Here is a 21,327-nt window from a genome sequence, read left to right on the forward strand (position 1 = left end):
CAACCATCAGCCCTACTCTACAGAGTTCTCCCCTACACCATATCCCCCAACATCTCATCCAAACGACCCTTAAACACATCCAGGGACGGTGACTCCACCACCTCCCTGGGCAGCCTATTCCACTGTCTAACCACTCTTTCTGTGATTTTTTTTTCCTAATGTCCAGTCTAAACCTCCCCTGTTGCAGTTTAAAGCCATTCCGTCTTGTTCTGTCACTAATCACCTGTGAGAAGAGACCAGCACCAACCTCTCCATGATGTCCTTTCAGGTAGTTGTAGAGTGTGATGAGGTCTCCCCTCAGCCTTCTCTTCCTCAAACTAAACAGTCCCAGCTCCTTCAATCGCTCCTCATAGGATTTGTTCTCCAGGCCCTTCACCAGCTTCGTTGTCCTCCTCTGCACTCGCTCCAGCACCTCGATATCTCTCTTATATTGAGGTGCCCAAAACTGGACACAATACTCCACATGTGTTAGATCAGTTCTACTTTTCTTTCCCTTCTATTTGGTTTACTCAAACAAGTTACCTTAAAATTCATATAGATTCATCATTGTGGAACAGAACACTATATCTCAGATAACTTCTGTTACTTAATGCTATGGATTCTCCAGAAACAGACACTGAAAAGTAAGCAAGCTGGTGTCACACACATCCTGAAAGGATGATGTGGGTGAGTGAAAGAATTACTATATACTGGACAGACTCTCTGAGTACTGGCAGAGGACACTCATAACTTTATTAAGCACAAGGATAAGAAAAATCCCAAACATTAAACTGAATACTCATATTGTGAAAATGTTTCAAGTGTAAGTAGAGAAAACGTCAGCACTGAAGAGGAACATGCTTTATTGCTTTATTATGTAGTACTATTTCTCCTAAATATTTTTAACATCCATAACATTTTAATTTATACTTCAAATCATCTGAATTTTCCATAAAGCTACTCTGAGCCATATGTGGGAAAATATTCTCAGTCTATATTTTGCTTAGTCTTATGGAGTCTGTATGTGTAGAAAATTCTGTGAGGAAGGGCTATTTTCAGAAAATTAGCTGTTTGAAAGATGCAAGTGCAGTGAGCCTTGGGACAATAAGACAAGTAGAAAAATGTGATTCCATCAAAAAGTTATTGAAGAACAGTTTACTTATTATGTGTTTGGTTGTTTAACAATCCCTTTGATCCAGTATGTAGCTATGCGGGCACAAGGATCTGTCCAGGCGGATTATATTTCAGCAGTACTGAAAGACCACCAAGAAGTTTCAGGAAGTTCATTTCTTTAGCTTTCATTTAAGCAAAACCAACACTGAAATTGAATGGAAGACATGGATCTAAGAATGTAGTGGTTTTACTGTTACTCTTATCTAGCCCAATATTTTTTTAAAAAGACAATTTGGATGAAAAAATATTTGCTAATGGGAGAGCCACTTAAAGGAAAAGTGGTTAAAATGTGTGATATTGCAAAATACCATAAATTTCAGAGGAAGTAGGGAAGACTTCCTTCTTCATTCAAGATTTATGAATGTTAACAATGCAAAAAAAAGCACATTTCACCATCAATAGAGTTATAGTTTTAAACAAGTAATAGAAATTATTCTGAAACATGCAATGTTCTTGCAGTGTTAGAGGTAGTCTGGAGAATTTTTTTCCAGGCAGAACTAGCTGCTAATTTCTCAGCATGTTGTAAAATGTTCACAAAGTGACATACAGAATTTCACAGGAGAATAAAACAACATGTAAGGCCAAATTATGCCACTTTGTGGATCCACTCTCCTAAGTGTGAAATTTTTGCATATGTCTTTAGTACACAAGGGCAGTGTAAATGACATAAACTGGTTTTGTCTTCCAGAATATATACACAGGTGTTGATTGATTTGCTTGTGGGTAAACTTTTGTTTTGGCACATTCTACAACCTAAAAGAGGTTGAAGGTTTAGAAACCTGTATCATTATTTTTTTATTGATATCATAGATTTTGACCATTTTCTTTGTTTTAATAATTCTGTCCTTCACTACATTAAAGAAAAAAAAAATCCTGGCAATTTATTTCTACTGTTAAACTGTTAAAATGGGTGGAAGAAGGAAAGCTCGTGCAGGCAGCCATAATCTCCTTTAAAGTAATAAAAGAGTGAAGATATTTTCTCACTTTTGCTTTAAGTATCAGAAGAGGAGGTGATGGTATACTCAGCAGCTAACCCACTCAGTAATATTCCAGATGTTTCAGCTCAAAAGTAAAGTATCATGACAATATCACACCTTTAAAAAGAACAGTCATCACCAACATCAGAAAGGACAGGTATTGCAGGAATAAAAAAATCCCATCTGTCGGCCTACAGAAAGTAGAACAAGGAAGGAGACCCAACTTCATACTTCCAGCATTGCCTCAGGAACTGACTGACAGTGAAATGCCAGAGTTAAGTAGTCAAGGATGGAAAATTTGAAGGTGTACCATCTGTGCGAATGTTTAACACTTGGGCTACTAAATAAATCAGATCTCTTCCAAACAGCCAATGCAGCAGACTCATAATTTTCCTTTCTGTTTTGTTAAATCTTGATGTTTATCAGACTGGATGACATTACCAGGGCCTTAATAGAAAACAGTCAAAAATTCTAGGCATTATGGGCTCTCTTTCTTTGTTCTGAACCACCTAAGCATTTTATTACCATCAGACATTTCATATAAATATCTTTTGGGCTAGCACTTTAAAGTAAAAAAAAAACCCAAAACCCTATCAATTTTACTAATAATTAGTTTTTTCACATCTGTCTAACAGCAGATAAAATGCCCAAATCTATACTCATGTATCTGCTTTTGTGAAATATCCTAATAATCTAAAACTTCACAACTCTTGTTAAGGTCTGGCTGGACTTTTGCTGTATTTTTCCCAGTAATTTATATCAAAACATTGATATAATTGAACTGATATTGCTTAATTTCTACAGTTCATGTGAAAATATTAGTACTTTTATTATGGTTGTTTACCATTAAAATGGTTGTTAAAGAGGGATACATAGTTCCCAATGCTTTAATCAGTTTTAACAGATCATTTGACAGGTCAGTTTTGGACTAGAATAAAGTTATTCTTATTTGTTCTTTTGAAGGACTCTGGACAATTTTAATCTTTTTATGGTAAATAGGATTGTGCTTCCTCTCAGCATGACTATGTGCATTTCAGCAGACAGATCTTTCCTGGTTTTACTTGCATGAGAAGTTATGAATAGCACCTATTTTGTTTATAGCCCACTGATGTCTTTGTAACTGAAGTGGGAACCGTTGCGTCAGAAACATCCAGTAAAACACTATGTACCAGTGGTTGGATACTCCCATAGAAGTATTTCCAAATGAGCTGATTACTCTTTTCAGGGCATCAATGGAAAGTCATTGCTTCTGAAAATATTATAGCTGGTTTTTTCCTTTTCTTCTCTTAGCGGAACATCAAAAGTTCCATGAACTTGAAACAACTCAAGCTGCTCATTCTCTGCAGCAAATCACTGAAGGGATTCAAAGCTGTACATGTTGAAAGGCTCCATTTCTGTCTCTCCTATACCTCAGGAAAAAAAGGCTGCTGATCAATACATTGCCTACAAAGTGTAACAGAATTTTCACAATGTGTAGACATATTTGCTTAATTTCCTGGGGTTTTGAGGGTTGGGTTTTTTTCTCCACTATCCTTTGTGGTTATTCAGTACAAGAGAATCTTCTGCTACCATTAACAATACAGACAGCACACACAATGGTACAGGTACCATGTCTTTAGTTCAAATCACAGCACTCAGCACTCTTACTGTTCCTACAGAAACAGACACAGATACACAGAATGCTTTCTATTTATATTCATCCAATATTCATTTAATGCTTTGTGAAGATGCACACCTTCAACAGCTTTATGCTTAGAGTACTTCCATAACCGTTAACCCTCACTGTCCTTACTGTACTTTAGGTAATGATGGTGGCACAAGACAATTTGTGGCAATTTTCTATAGGTCACACCTCCCATACCTGTAGTAAATCCAGGATTATATTAGAACATACGGAACAAAATATTCTTAATCCCTTGGGTCGACACCTTTTACATATTCCTAATAAGAATGTATTCTATGAGAGTACTCTTTCATGAGACCTTGAAATGATCAAACTTATTTCACAGCAGAACCACCTCCATTCTTCCTTGTTTGCACACACCTCATCTCCCTATATCCCTCCTTTGTAAGACAACAAAAGACAACCACACCAAGTCAACAGAGTTGATAATGACTATCCAGTCTGGGAAGAGTGAGGGAGGATGTGGGGAAGTGATTTATAAATCCGTTTTGTGCCTGCCTCTGGCCTCTGACCCGATGAATCCAGGAAAGACACAACAAAGGTTGGAAAAGTCACAACCTCTGGTTGGAAAAGCTTATTTGCTTTCTTAGCTTGCTCCATATCTATAGGATTTCTTGATTTAGCAGACATGCTCAGGGAACTTTGATGCACAAAATTAGAAAAGATGTCTGCTCCTGCTAAGAACGTTAGAAAAGACTGTATGCTAAGCAGCTAGGGAGTGCTGAATAGATTTAAAAGCTGCAAAAAACTTTAGCAATGCTTTGACAGATTACCTCCAGGCATAAAAACAACAAGGTAAAAATTAACCTATTTACAATTCTGTTCAGGTATAATAGTCTTATTTCAGTTAAACCAGAGAAAACTATATAAAAATGAGATAATATAGGAAGTCAGTTATAATGTTAGCTGTAGAATCTGATGTGACTTCATATCACTTAATAGGATTTGATTCACCTCCATTTACCTAAAAGACTAGTCACTTCAGTTCTGCTTATAATAAATGCACTGGTAGAAGTTGGTATCTAACAATAAATTCCTCTGTGGAAAAAAAAAAAAAAAAAAAAAGTCAAAATTGCTCAACAACCAGTAGTCTGAATGCAGAGGTGGAAACAAAATCATGGTATGCATCATGTTCTCCAGATTTATGACAGTTTTGATTTTATTTGAAATTCTGACTTCATTTAACTGACACCAAAAGTCTCCCTTGATCTAATTCTGAAAAAAAATCATATTTCTGTTATGTTTACAAAGAGAGTCACATTTTAAATGTACAGATATCACTAAGAGAAGAATTAATCCTGCATGTACATGTACAAACACTTCAACAAAGATGTTTAATATGAAAAGGAACAGCTGCACACTTTTCCCATCTTTGGTGCACAGGTACGTGGAGAGCAGTTCTATACCCTTTAATTTTGCAGGATGACTAGCTGAAGTCAAAAGGATTTATAGGGAGCAAATAATTTACAGCAGTAAACCTCATTTATTGATAAACGTTTCACTAACTTTAAAATCAAATGATAAAGTACTACCACTTTCATAATCAAACTTCTTGCAAAATTAGGTGCTTGAATGACAGTAACTTTACTTCTTACATCATGCTAAAATATGAAAACAAAATGAAACAAAAACAAAGGAGAGCAATTCACAGAAAATGCAAATGCATTTCTACTATCTTTAAACAAAAACTTTTGGAAAAATGGTGAGCTGAAATTCTACATACCAGTCTTTTTCTATGTTTATGTAAAAAAAAAAATAATCCACCTATTATGCAAAGTAAAAAAGTCACTTTTTTCCTTGAAGCTTCTTTTAAAATAATACAGCAAGATAACTAAATTAAATTCTATCCCTATTCCTAACTTTTCTCTCTCCCCTCCCCTCCCCTCCCCTCCCCTCCCCTCCCTCAAAAATTTCTCTACCTGGAAGACTCCATAATCTAATTCATGATAAAATGAGATGCAACATTGTACCTCACATTGAATTACTAGCTTGACTGAATAGGAAGCAAGTGTCAAATCTAAAAATGCATTATCTTTAGTACTTTACACCGCAGTAAATCATTCATTTTTTCATAGTTTCTTTTTTCTTAATATAACAGGTCCTGCTTTTTGAAGTTGCTTATATTATCAATAGTTTCACAAGAGAATTTCTCTTTTGTGAATGATCAGCTTATCATATCTTATGTTTCTATAGCTTGATACAGGGAATGATTTATTCTGCTAATGAGCAGCAAACTCAGAAGAAGCTATGTCTGATCTCAAGGCCAATTTGAAAAATGTTGATGCAGGTAAGATTATATAACTAAAATTGTACCCTGTATTTTTTAGTTCAGCACTACCTTTTAACACAAGTTAAAACTAAATATCAGAGACATCTTTCTAGGTTACAACAACTAGAGTTCTGTTCCCTGGGTTCAAGATTTTTAATGTTTTTATGATTAATTTTGATATTGAAATACTCTAGAGCTCTGGGGATTTGAAGAGAATAGTAAAATGTCCTAATTCAACTAATAGTTAATGAACTTATATGTAAACTACTATTGCTAAAAAAAGAGGATTTTAACCACTGTAACACAAAAAAACTTCCAAACAATTGTAATTTTACAAACATAACTGTAATCCTTTATGTTCCTGAATAAAAAATATTCAAAGACTAGCAGATCAACATTCCCATTGGACATAAAAATGGGTTTCTTTGGAGGAGGAGGTCAAAGATTATACTAATGTTGTTGCTCTTTCCACCTTTCATATACTCCTTTTTCATGTCTGAATTTTGCCAAGAGCACTTTCTTCTTCCATGCAGGCCCCCTGACTTTTTTTTCCTGACTTCCTGTTTGTTGGGATGGACTGCTCTTGAGATTGCAGGACATGAGCCTTGAACATCAACCGTTTTTCTTGGGGTCTTCTTCCAACGAAGGCTTTATCCAATGGTATTATTTCATACAGAGCCTTGAAGAGGCCAGTACCTGCTCTCTTGAAGTTCAGGGTTCTTCTCTTGCTTTTTACTCTGCTCCTTCTTCTAAGGATCCTGAACTCCACCATCTCATGGTAATGGCAGCCAAGGCTGCCTTTGGCTTTCGCATTCCCAACAAGCCCTTCCTTATGTGAGAGTACAGGTCCAGCGGAGCACCTCTTGGTTCCTTTATCATTTGGGTCAGAAAGCTTTCACTGAAGCTCTCCAGAAACATCCTGGATTGTTTATGCTCTTTTCTGCTGTCCTTGTTACAGCAGATATTGGGGCGGTTGGTCTCCCATCAGGACTAGGACCTGCAGACGTGAGGATCCTTCCAGTTGTCTGTAGAAGGCTTCACCTGCTTGTTCTTCCTGATCAGGTCGTCTACAGTAGACACTCACTATTATTTCACCCGTAATGGTCTGCTCTTTAGTCCTTATCCAAAAGCTCTCAGTTGGTTGATCATCCATCCCCAGGCAGAGCTCCATGCATTTCAACTGCCTCTCACATAAAGGGCAACTGTACCTCCTAATCAGCCTGCTCTGTGCTTCCTAAAAAGCTTAGGTCCCTCCATTACAGCACTCCAACCATGTGACCTATTCCACTGCATCACTATGATCCCAGCAAATCAAAGTTCTGCAACGCTACAGAGATAGCTAATTTCCTATGTTTCTTTCTCATGCTGCATGCATCGGTGTATGGGCAATTCCAAGAGTCACCCCAGCATGTTGATTTCCCAGAAAGTGCTTACCAGGGACAAAATATATTGTGGGATTTCATACAGTGTTTTAAAAGTGAGTCATGACATACACAATATGTTTCAGACAATTTTCCCAAAGTTCTTTTGAAAGAAACAGAATTGTAATTGAATTTAAATAAAACACAAGAACTGATTATAATTATTTTCAGATCACTTCAAAATTTCTTATTGTATTCATATTTCAATTTCAGAAAGAACAGGAATTCTATATGTGAATGAAAAAGAGATCTCTTTACCAGCAGAGTTAAATATTTATTCAGTTAAGTCACCATATTAATCATTTCAATTTATGTTCAAATAGATTAATTTCTTTATTACTAATCTTTTAATAACCATTGATTCCAACTTTTCCCTTTGATTCCCATGAGTCACACAGCAATGTTATTTGTACAATGAACATTATATTCCTAATTACTTTTGTCTTATGAAGACTTTCTTTGGAAATCATACATTAGTTACTCCTCATTATACATCAGCACCAAAGGCAAAGCTCTGGATACAAGACCTATAGACCTTACATGAGCAAAAATTCCACTTAGACCAGGAGAGTTTTGCTTATAGAGTGAAGGTCAAAGCATTATAAGCAGTTGAAGGAACGATTTCTGTCTGCTTGGATCTTGGAGGTAATAACTTTACCTGCCAACACTTCTTGGAGTTTTTGCAATGTAAGCTGTGAGCATGTACTGGAAGTAATAAGACACTCCTGAATCATATTGTGAGTGATGAACTGGAGGCATAGCAGAAATGAGTTAAAACTTTAATATATTTTTGTCAAATGTAAATATTTCTATGAAGAAGTAACAGAAAAGTCAGGTTTTCGTAGTAGTCAGTTGCACATGAAACACACTGGGGCAACATTATTTTGAATCAATTTTTATGCTTAGAAAATAGTACTTGAACACACAGAGGCCTATCCTTATTTATTTTCCTGCTATCTTCTTAGACTAACTAGTTTAGACTCTTTTCAGAATTTAAACAAGCGAGCATCAGATTTTAAAAATTAAGAGCCGAAGACAATAAACTGGGTGGTGAGATGAACATATCAGAAAGGAGAGTCATCTTGCAGAGACCTGGTGTGAGAGACTGAAATGTCCTATGACTGTCTCAAAGCTTGCTTGTGTCTGTGCAAACCTCCAAGAGAAGCTGCTGTGGCCTGTGAATTGGTCTGGGGAGTCTCTCCCAGAGAAACGGGAGTGTATTGAAGGATGCACCCCCCCACTTCTTTGCCGTTGCATTGTTGGACTCCTTAGACAAGCCTCAAAGGGGCACTGTACTGAGCTGGCCCCACTCCATAGCCATTTGTGGCCCTATTGTGTAGGCCAGACCCCATGCCTGCATTGCTAATGAACTGACAAGAGGCAAACGTTCCTGCCCAGAAACCAGATGCAACAAAACCTGTGGGACCAGAGAAAAAAAAACTAAAGGTGAGCAGATACGTTCATCAGCAGATACGATGAATTTAAAAAGGCAACAGAAAACTTTGCTGGGTGTGCATCCACCATCGAAGCCAGATCCGTGTGCACCCACCACCGAAGAACTGAAGACTGAGGACCAACGGGATGCCACTGGATCCATGGTGGTGACTGTTCTTGCAGCCCTATCCCACATCCTTGCTTTATTTCTGTCTTTTCCTTCCTTTCTGTCCTACCGCTACCCCTCTTCACTTTTTTTTCTTTAATAATAAAAAACTGTTTGGGGTATATGGCATTTGACCTCGTTTGTGTCTTAATCTCGCTCTTGGGATCATATTAAAACCTCCCCTGACATTGGATCAGGACACCTGGACCGAAAGAGTGAGCTAGCAAGAACTGTGTGAAGTTTAACAAAGTTTAACAAAGACAAATGCGAAGTCCTGGGATGACATAATCAAAGGATCCAGTACAGACTAGGAAATATGTGGCAGGGAGAAGCCTTGCCGAAAGGGAGCTGCGTGTGCTGGTGGACAACGAGCTGAACAGTAGTCTGCAGTGAACTGTAACAAAGGCAGATTGGATGCTGGGCTGCATCTCCAGGGCCATTACTAGCAGAGGTAGAGATATGAACAACCCACTCTACTCAGCGCTTGTCAAGCTGTGCCTGTGTCTGTACTGTGTCCTATTCTACTCCCCACAGTTCAATAAAAATGCGCACAGACTGGAAAGGGTTCAAATGAGGGCCACAAAAATGTTCAAAGGGCTGGAGAATCTGCCCTATGAAGAAAGACTGAAGCAGCTAGGTCTTTTCTTCCTAGAGAATAGAAGGCTCAGGGGGTACCTCATCACAGTATTCCAGTACTTAAGGGGTGGCTACAAAACCAACAGAGGCTCCCTCGTGAAGATGTCACATGGAGAAGAAAAGGGGCAACAGGTACAAGTTGCACCGGGAGACGTTTCATAGCAACATAACAAAGAAATTGTTTACAGTGAGAACAATCAGTCAGTGGAGCAAGCTCCCCAGGGATGTGGTAGAGTCTCCATCACTGGTGGTTTTCAAGGTGCGATTAAGCAGGAAGTTAGATAATCTCTCTTTCGCACAAAAGGTTGCACTGGACAACCTTTCAAGGTCCCTTCCGACCTGGGCTGTTCTGTGATTCTGTGATTTTTTAAAAATTAGAATTACATAAAATCTAACATCTAATACATGATGATGAGATTTACCACTTGTTAGGGAACAAATAAAAAAAGAATATTTATTCCCCAGTTTAAGTTACCATTTACAAATCAATTTGCTGTGTAACATACGGTATACTCCAGCATAAGTGGAATGTAAAATAAAACAGGAGTGTTTAATTCCCAGTTACCTGCAGCAAAGTTATATAGGTTGCAGACTAACTGTGGTGTGTAACTGACTTGGTGCATTACCATTTTGGTCTGATAAAGCCTGATAAAATTCAGCTACAGCTTAGTACTTAGGTGTAGTGTTAAGCAAACACGCAGAGTATGCATGTCCCAAAATGGAGTCCAAGCTAATAGTTCCTTTATGACTTAGAACCCTGCAGGCAAGAACATACCCAAATGGATCGGAAAAGCCACCAGAATATGACAGACCTATCACTGAACTGAGCTGGTATTTCCCAGGTTGACTCCTGTACCATACTCCACACATTTGTCATAATATGAGGATTCCCTTCTCACCTTTTTTTAATTTTTTTTTTTTTTATTATTATTCAGGGCTTGACTTCAGTCAAGGAAGTTTACAGTATTTCACACTAAATCAGAAACAAATAAATCCATTCAGAGAAAATCTGACTTTTGCCTTCCATGATAGGTTCAATGTCCTAAGACGCAAAGATATCTTAATGTAATTTTCAATTTCTGATATTAGTCATTCTTGTCACATTATAAAAGATACCTATAATCATGTTTGGGTTTTGTAAAACAAGAGTTTGCATAGCTGATTTCTCAACAGGAATGACAGTTAGAAATTAAAATAATGGGTCTCACAGCAGCAGACTGCTGTGATGACAGTAAGATAATTTCCAAAGCTTGAGAATATAAAAAATGTTTTGACAACTAACAGTGAAAGCTTTCAAGCCACTTCCACTTCCGTAGAAAGTGTCACAATTTTTTATTAAGCTTTCATAATCATGGACTTCTTCACATGAAGGGGAATTAGCAATCCTGATTTATTTTCAATTACAAAGAACTGTCAGGTTTTTAAAATGCCCTGCTTTAGTTCTATATTCACTTCAATGTTAAATACAGTGAAGACTTTATATTCAAGTACTCCCATACTAAATAACAGGAAGGACTTGTAACATTTCTTTGCAAATTGCTACATAATTTATTCAGTGTGTACACAGGTGTCCACATACCATATACAATCTGAGATACTGTAATTTTCATCAGGCAAATAGTCTGACTGATTTCAGGCCTACACCAAAAGTTAAGGCTCATCTTAACGTTTTACTAAAGCTCACACCTACTGATGATCCCTGCTATTAAGTTCTGCAGCTCATCTCTTTGCAGCAATCCAGAACATTACTGAGCAGTCAGCCCACATTTCCCGCATTAAGTCAATCTCATACCTGCAGTACATCCTCCTATGACTACCCTTACCTGCATTTATTTGGAACTCCAGTGCACGTAAAATGCTTACTGATGGAAAATCAGCTCCCACTTTCTATTTCCTGACTTTCAACTCATTTGTTCCCCTATTTAGTGGTAGCTGAACGAAATTCCTTAAAATTGGATGTTCAGTTCTGCTTAGGAATATTTAAGTTTAACCCTAAATTTCAGTATATTGCTCAGGTGCACTCAATGGTTTTGAGGGTTTGGTTTTAGAAACTGTCTGTGTTTATAAAATACATTTGGTGCTAATGTGTCGAACCAGATCTTTTGTATATTGTAAGTTTGGGCCCTTTTATTACAGTTTCCCTAATGTGGAGAAACATTATGTTCTGCAGCATGATGTATGAAGTATTGATTCACCCCACACTTCTTAATGCCACAAAAAATTTACTCCTTCAAATATGAAACATGTTTTATTAAAACTCTAAGAAATGTGCTGATGTCTTAAATCAACTCCTCTTCCCCTTAAGCTGATCAAAAAATTTTGGTCTATTTTCAGTTATGAACAATCTTTTCAAATTTTTTAGCTTTCATTTTAATACAATTGATTAGAAGTTTCTCATTCTTATTTCAATACTGAAATCAAAGTATACCTTAGATGTTAAGTGTAACTCATATATAAATAAGGGATGTAGTTCACAATAGATTAGATTGGTTTTGGGTATTGGGCCACAGATGTTATGCAACTTGACTACTAAAAAGCATATTTGAATGAAACTTCTATTTTTAAACAGGGTACACATTAGTTTATTGATGATATACACAATGACAGCACTCAACAAAGAAATTATATGATTTAGTTCTATCTATTTAAGACTAGAATAATGGGAAGAGAATCAACAGGATCTGGCTAGTATGAGACGATGTTTGATCACTAATAGATGTCTAAGTAAGTGCTTACCTATAAAAGTGAAAATTGTGAGAATGATTCATCTGAAATTCTTACCGGCACCCTTTCCTGTCATTTAAGACAAACTTCATGTGTCTAAATTACACCTTCATATCAAATGATACAAAGCTGCAGAGCAGTATAAGCCATTTTTAAATACAACCACTTGAAGTCTTTATGTACCTTACAGCTACTATTTGTGAGAATATTTCCAGAGGATTAAAAAAATTCTGTTATCTTCCCCAATTTATATGACTAGTTTGCTCTAAGAAAAAAGACATTCTGGTATTCATCTGAAAACTTCCTATAAGCTGTCAATATATGTTGCAGCCTGGGGTTACATTTGATGAGATTTTCTTTGTGAGAGGAAAAATACCCCAAACTGTTAACAAAAATAGAATTCAGAAAGCATTTGTACTGATATGTGAAGAAGGGGTCAATGTATAAAACTTGAAGAACTTCGTAATAATTACCATGGAAATTATATCAGTTTTATTATTATCAGTATTAAAGTTGAATTTGAAAAAAAAAAAAAAAGGGGGGAGTCAATATTTTGGTAGGTCTTGCTGAAAAGCTGTTCAGAAGCAGAATATGTATGAACTCAGAAATTAGCACTTACTAACTGTGATCACTAATGCCAAAATTAATTGGACATTCTGGAACAATATCAAAATCAAATGGAGAAATAAATTAGGATAAAAAACATGAACTAAAACAAAACAGTTTAGGCCTGCAATGGATCTTTGGGTCATAGAGTCAGTCCCCAAGGATCAAAAGCAACCACAAAATATAACTCAGAATTTGTTGTCATCTTAACACAGGGCTGGGGTTTGGATTGCACTACTTTTTATTAGAATGCTGTTCCAGAATTTTATCAAATTCTTTGTATTTCTAGGAAAAATCTATTAATGGACAATATTTTTGTTCTTACACTAACAGTGTCCTGTTGTTTAAATAGCTTTTTTCTCTCTTTAATATTTACATGCACTTCACCCTTTCTCTCTAGTCCTCCACTCCTTTCTCCCATACCTAGAAAAAATTATGTTCCCTTTCAGTTTTTTTTATACTGCTAACTCAGTAAGATTTTCTATTTTTTCTTTTAAAATGGGCAAAGCTAACAGTCTTTGTCTGTATCCATTCTATTTTCAATTCCTAATTTTAAAGATCATGTACATTTAATTTTCATAGAAACTCTTCTCACAGATTCTGTTTTCCTAGGGAGGGATACTAAGGATTCCTAGGGATACTCATTAATTCAGCAGTACTGCCAATATGAAACATTTTATCAATTATTTTACTTGGTTTATTTTATAGTATGCCAGAATACTCTCATACCAATATGATTATTTACTATTCTGTTGAGGGGTTTTTAGTTTAGAGTAAATACTAATTACTTTGTAAATCACATTTATGCAATGTCTGATTTAAATTACAATTTTCCATTATTATTTTCACAAATATAAGTTAAATTTCAATGTATCAATTAGGCATAATTAATATTAATATTTTATTGAAAAAATTTAAACAGAACATAAGTATTATTTGACACACTTATTTTTTTATGAACCAAGCACTAAGGAATAGAAAGTTTAAAAATCAATCTACCCACCTACCATAGGTATCACTGAACAGAGCTATTAGTGGCTTGACTTAATGAAAACAAATTGTTCAAGACAGTTTGAAAGTTTATTTTTCATGCAGTGTTCCCTTTCATGTTATGCACCATGCTGAAACATAATTGAAGATCAAGAAACTGCAGGAATTTGGAATGAGAGGTAGCATAGCATAGCATAGCATAGCATAGCATAGCATAGCATAGCATAGCATAGAATAGAATAGAATAGAATAGAATAGAATAGAATAGAATAGAATAGAATAGAATAGAATAGAATAGAATAGAATAGAATAGAATAGAATAGAATAGAATAGAATAGAATAGAATAGAATATTTCAGTTGGAAGGGACCTACAGTGATCACCTAGTCCAACTGCCCAACCACTTCAGGGCTGACAAAGCGCTTATGGATATGGTGAGGTTGAGAACTGTCAATGTTAGGTTAAGGGTTGGACTAGGTGATCTTCAAGGTCTTTTCCAACCTGGATGATTCTGTGACCAAAAGTTAAAACATATTATTAAGGGCATTTTCCAAATGCCTCTTAAACAGTGACAGGTTTGGGGCATTGACTACCTCTCTAGGAAGCCTGATCTAGTATTTGACCACCCTCTCAGTAAAAAAATGTTTTCTCATGTCCATTCTGAACCTCCCCTAGCACAGATGTGAACTATTCCTATGCTTCCTATCAGCACCCGCCTCTTCACTTTCCCTCCTCAGGAAGCTGTAGAGAGCAATGAGGTTGCCCCTCAGACTGCTTTTCTTCAAATCAGACAAGCCCAAAGTAGTCAATGTGAAATGCATGAGAGTTGCTATACATTTTGTTGCATTCCATATTTTTTAACTACTTAAAGTCTTTGAGATGGTTTATGTGTTATTCTTTAATGTTTATTTCTAGTAGTCTAGGTGAGAAGTGAAGGTACAAAAAGCACGATTCAGTAGAACATTTTGATGAAATTACTACCTTTCTGGTCATATGGACAGGAAGAATCTGATAATTACTTTAAAAGGAAAAAAAAAAATCTTCATAAGACCATAGACCAACTTCCTGCTCTGACTGAGCCAGAGCAAGTCCCTGACATCCTATCACATGGCATCAGGCACAACGAGGTTCTGCTTTTAGATCTCCCATTTTGCTAATCACTAGACTTTATTAGAGACTTGACCTCTATGCCATTTCTTTTTCCTGCCCAATTTACCTGAGTTTCAACAGAATTAAATTTAAAAGTATTCTAGTGGGATTTATTGGGCAATATTACTCTGTTAAGCAGTACAAGATTTAGCTTCACTTCACAATTTTAGTCTCCCAAAAATGCTCAAAGAGTTTTGCTTATGTGGCAAGAAGTCGTGAAAACTCAAAAGCTGCCATGACAGAGGAAACTCATCCTCCAGAGTCCTCTTTTTATAGGATACAGGAGCCATAAAATCAGACCCAACATTAAAATATGAGTTTAAAGCAGGAAAAAAAAATTCTGTTAAGAATAGCTCTTAATTATGATAAAAATTCCCCATCTTGAAGACCCTTATAACAGATATAACCTTTAAAAAACAGCACTGATTTATCTCTCCCCTATCACATTTTAGTAATGAATTTATCTGATAAATGTGCATCTTTTTTAAAAGACACAGAAAGGGCCATACTGTGCTTACCTTATGTGACTATCACCATTGATTTAATGACATTACTTACAGAAATAAAATGAATAGGACTGCAGTTTCCATATATAAATGCTGAGTATTTATTTTTTTCAAACTAGAACTGGCTTAAGATGCTCTATAATGATGGGAAAAATATATATATTCAAAGAAACAGTACTGACCTACTATCTGCACTTTTCTCAAGCTATTTTCAGCACCTTCTGCACATTTACATTTTATAAGCAGGAAAGAAACATTTCTCTACCTTGCTTTATAAAAAAATAGGGGCTGACTTTGGTTTCTGTCTGTCTAGAAGCATGCTTCACTGAATAAAACTTCAAAGTCTAATAATTCATAGCCTGTCTTTTGGCTTGTGGCAAGGACATGGTTTAGGTCAAACTCATACTATCAGTGCTTTTTTGGGGGGTTTATTAGCAAAGCAGTATCAAGAACATATGGTTTAAAAAACAAGGTTAGAAGCAGTTCATCATCTCATAAAGCTCAGAAATCCCCACACAGGCCTTATGCACACACATGTATTAGTTATGTGCAAACCCATACTAAGCAGAAGCAGCAAGGTGATGTTTCCCTGGGTAATAATAGCTAGATGTTCCTTCTGAAAGTTTGCATGCATTCAAATGATTTCCTCTGAAAAAAAAAATTGTACTGAAGAATGTATCTTTATTGAGGATGCCAATCTTTTGGCGATTCCTTTCACCATCTTTTTAATAATCCTAACATTATTATGGTCTGCTTCATATTATATTATGTATTTCCAGCGCTAACCTGCAATGTCATGTTATTAAAGTAAGTAAAACCTTTTAGACAGCAATGTGAATGGACTAAAATCCAATCTGGTAATCACTGTAATCAGAGAAGTTCAACTGAGGTCAAAGATAGCCCCCACACTGCACAGCTATCAGACGTATCACAGCATCTTCAATTCAGATGTTGATGAATTTCTTATCAACTAACACGAAGAAAGCCTAGACATAAATAACATGATACAAAGAATAACCCTAGAGCTGATCCAGGATGAGTAAGATTTAAAAAAATACACACAACAAAAGCAAACTATCAAATAAATCAAATAAATGAAACAATGAAGTAAGTGTACAAAGGCAGCAAACAAAACCGCCTATCCAGTAGTTGAAAACCCATAGTCATAAAAACTCCATAGTATTTAAAAGTATGTCATAATATACAAAAAAGAGAAAAAGAAAACCAAAATCACAGTATTAGAAACCTTAGACACAGACAATTAAGAACAGTGCAAACTGTCTTTCACTTGATAATCCTATTTGTAACAGTGCTAAAAGTTCATAAATCAAAGATGGCTAAAATACATTATGGAGCTTAGTTGAGTATTAGGATGTAACTAATTAAGAGTAAAATTGAAAGACTAAAAACAGTTAAGAAAGATAATATAATATTAATTTTCACACCATATATGTAATGAAAACAGAATGATAATATAAAAACTTGGGAACACATTGTATCAGAATAAAGAACTAGGATTATTATAGCATGTTAAATAAAAAGAAAAGCAGAAGTGGATACACCGTTATCGATAAATATGAAAAATATGTCTAAACTGAAATGTAAGCATGACATTTTAATACAAGTATTGATGAATAAGTCTATACTTCTGTAACACTGCTTTAAAGTCAGATTGGTATGGTAAAGAAGAAAATGAACCTTGGAATATGTTCATTGCAAGATGAACTCGCTTTGTTATTTTACATCTGAAAGTACGTTTAAGATTCTCTTCCAACCCTGAGGAGTCAAAACATAATTTAAACAAAGATATTAATTTTAAACAGCATTCTTACTCTATTATTTCCAAAGTCAGGTGTGATGTTCAGAATTTTATAGGGCCTACCCATAAGCATGTCCTACCCCTATTTATCTCTGACCCTCAAATTGCAATCACATAGACTGGACAAAACATTCACCAAAGGTCTGTATTCCTCATATGCTTCTCTGCAACCAAAGCTTTATATTCTGGGGTGATGACAAAAAAACCTGAGACAATGGATGTCTGAGTGACCATCTTTTAATAAAAATCTTTTAATATCTCAAAGCCAGATGAGCAGTATAACAAATTAGTGATTCCTTGACAGAACTATTGGATGAAAGAAAAAGGAAATGTTTATATATATATTCAGCTTGTCATAAACAGTTTACATAATGTTATAAAAGGTAAAGGAAATACAATATTTCAGAAAAAGCATTTTTTTAAAGTGATAATATAAAACAGACATCAATAAAGAGCTGCAGTTGGTCTGTAGTTATTGGTGTCCTTTCTTCCTCCTTTGGGCACTGAACTATTACATGACAACAAATCAGCTGAAATAATTCTACTTGTCTCTACAAGCAAAGGATGTATTTGATCTAAATCAGGGAATAATGTGAGATGAAGTGGTCTGAACAATTATCACTGGGAAGAAATACGCATTCACATTGCAAATCTTACATGAAATGTAATATTCATACAGATCATACAATTCTGAAACAAAAGGTGTACACACTTTCTCTCCCTTAACAAGGAAAGGAGAAATCTGTAGATTTTTCAAAGATGAAAGAGAATTCAGGAGGATGCAGACAGTTCAACAGAAAAAGATAAGATAGGTATTTCAAGAATATTTGACCTACTGTCAAAATAAAGATAGGCATGAAATAAAGAGGTACAAAATAAGATTATGGAATGCTACCAAAGCAATAAAAAATTAATATGAAAGGTTATTAAAAAATACACAGACTGTTCCTAGAAAAAGGAAAAAGAAGGTGTTGCATTCTACTTTTAAATTCGAAAAGCAGAGAAAAGATGATGGGCAATTTGTCCTCATACTGAGCCCAGTTAGAAATCTCTGTGGGAGAAGACCCTTTCATAGATACCTCCTGCTCACTCAGGATTTTCAATCTGTTTTTGTTCTTAGTTTTAAAATTTTCTTAATCCAAATAAATTTCATCCAGAACATTTTTTTAAAATTTATCTTTCTATTTAGAACCATTCCCTTTTTGTCATATTTGTTGAAGATATGTCAGTCTTCATTTTTCTCCAAAATTATTCTAACTAGTCATATTGCACAGTTTTAAGAATGTTTAATGTCCTGCCAGTTTCAGCTGGGGAATGATAGTGACGTGCTTCTTTTGTTAAAATTAAAAAGGAAATCTTGCCAGGTTGGTGTTATAGTGCCATGGAAAACTCAAGTTTTTTCATACCATAGATAATGCTGAAACACTGTATGCATCTTTTTTTAGTTAAAATGTAGTACAAATGCAGAAACAGATCTTTTTTTCAAATCTATACTTTTCACAATTCTGCATGTTTTCCTTATTGCCCTCTGTAAGAGCAAGTTATTACAGAAAAACAGATACACGAGGAAAACATTTATTTCCAAGTAATTGCTAGCCTAAATCCTGCAAAAAAGACTTTTGTTTTTGTTTTTGTTTTTTGTAGCCTGTTTCTGCTCCCTCAGAGCTGTGAGAAGAGGCCATAATTTGGCAGCAAATAACCTACAAAGGGCTGCGTTTTTCAGTGAGGACCTCCACGTGAAAGTGCATGTCATAGTCAGGTCTTCCATACCTGACCGTGAGCACAACAGAAGCAAAAGGCTGTCAGTAACTGGGAGGCAGGCTGGCAAAGTAAATCAAATCTCTCTGAACCTGTAGCAACAGAAGATCTGTTAAACGGTATGTTTTGAGCATGACTTTGAGCACCTTTGAAGCAGATAGAACAGGTTAGAGCTTAGAATAACGATAAGAAGGAGCCAGCTAAAATCAGATCCATAGCATCTACTAAGTAACTTCTCTCCAGTCAGTGCTATACACATGATAATCTGTAGGTGCAGAGAAATTTTACTGGGAAATAAAGGAGGAGGAAAACATATACATCTGTTTCATTTTCAAATCAAAATTGAGGAGTGGTGGGGAGGAAAATTGTACCAGATGCCAGAAAATTAACCTCAAATCATTGTGCAAAAAGATTGTTCTATGAAACATTAAAATACGTCAGCAGTCCAATGTTCATCTAATAAAGACAAGGGTAATTGGCCACCACCTGGTTCACATGAATAATCCTATTGATTTCAGTAGAACAACTTGCATGAATAAACCAATTATAATTTTGCTCTTACTGAGCATTCAGATATCATCCCTCAAATCTCGTAATATTTTCTGAAGATCTTAATAATTTGTCTACAATTACTCCTTTTTAATATTAATTCAAGGTCCATATTCTCTACTCTCAGGAAACCTGTATCTTTTTCCTTAAACTATGTTAATAATCTCTGATAAAAGGACATCTGTAATCTGAATAATGCATGCATGAATAGCAAGACAGTAAAGTTATTAATCTAGAATAGCTAAAAATGTTATCTTACTCCTTAGGATAACACTTTTGTTGCTAAACACATCAGTTTTATGTCCTACTACTATGACTCAGTCAGTTTACAATACACGAAATCTTGCTGTTATTTTACTCATACTGATGTCATTTTCTTCCTATTGATTCTAGCAGTGCTTATTCAAGTCATAACACAAATTATTTCTTTTATTTGAAAATATTAATGTAGTACATAATTTATTCAAAAAATGTCTTATTTGTTCAGTCTCCAGATGACTTTCCCCCAATTTTTTAAAAATATCCAGTAAGGTATATAATATAAAAATGGGACTCTCATGCTGTGCTACATTACATATACGGTTATGTCAAATGAATTTGTCAGAAATATTATTATTACAGTAACTACCAAAGGAGCAATGATTAGCCACTTAGTGTAAACTTTTCATTCAATATTACAGATTTGCACCATTTTGTATGCAATGTAAAATTTACATTATTAAATTCTTGAACTCAGCTGTGAAGATACTGATAGGCGTTCTTTGCACAGCGCTTAACGGGGACAGAAGGTCACTTCAGTTCTCTCATTTTTAAAGTCTGGACATCTACGCTATTGCTTGCAGACTTGTTAGCCCCTCTACATAGGAAAGCAGAAAATTCTGAATTAGGGTGAACTGGTGGTGAAAGAGTGTGCTTGGTGAAGAAGGTAGGGAGCTTTTTTATAAGCCAAACCCCTACTATTATGTGAAGACTTCTCTTGACACACAAACTAAATGCCACAGTCCTACATTGTTAATTTTATTCAGAGACTAGTATACAGTATTAAATTACATTAACATGATTGAAAGCTTAAAGCCTGATTTATTACAGACATATTATTAAGATTACATTGCCTTATTTTCCTTTGCACTGTATCAGTATTTATTTTGTGCAAGTGGAGGCATTCATTTCTAGGCATTAGGAATGAATTACTGGCAGCCAGAACTTCACAGCAGAACCTTCTTTTACAATTCTCCTCTGAAAAGAATAGCAAAAGCATTGATAACAAAAAGTGCTGCGTAGGCTTGCATTTGGGGTCTGTAATTACAAATCTAAACCAGACCTCCATAGCTGATGTATCTTATGTTCTTGGGTGGACAGGTAACAAAAAACAGCTAAGTACCTGGCACACAGAAGATTCCTAGACAGTTAGGTTTTAACTGTACATATGCAAGGAAGCACTGAGAGGTTGCATCTGTCCTGAAGGTAAAACAAGAATATCACTTCACA

At 35.5% G+C, this 21,327-nt stretch overlaps 1 long non-coding RNA gene across 2 annotated transcripts in view; it reads right to left on the minus strand.

The window, feature by feature from the left end:
* The window catches only part of LOC141918564 (uncharacterized), an 846,297-nt gene that overhangs the window by 592,939 nt on the left and 232,031 nt on the right, over positions 1-21,327 (minus strand). The gene's annotated exons all lie outside the window — the stretch shown is intronic.

This window comes from Strix aluco, chromosome Z (genome assembly GCF_031877795.1).
Source record: "Strix aluco isolate bStrAlu1 chromosome Z, bStrAlu1.hap1, whole genome shotgun sequence".
Classification (NCBI taxonomy): Eukaryota; Metazoa; Chordata; class Aves; order Strigiformes; family Strigidae; genus Strix; species Strix aluco.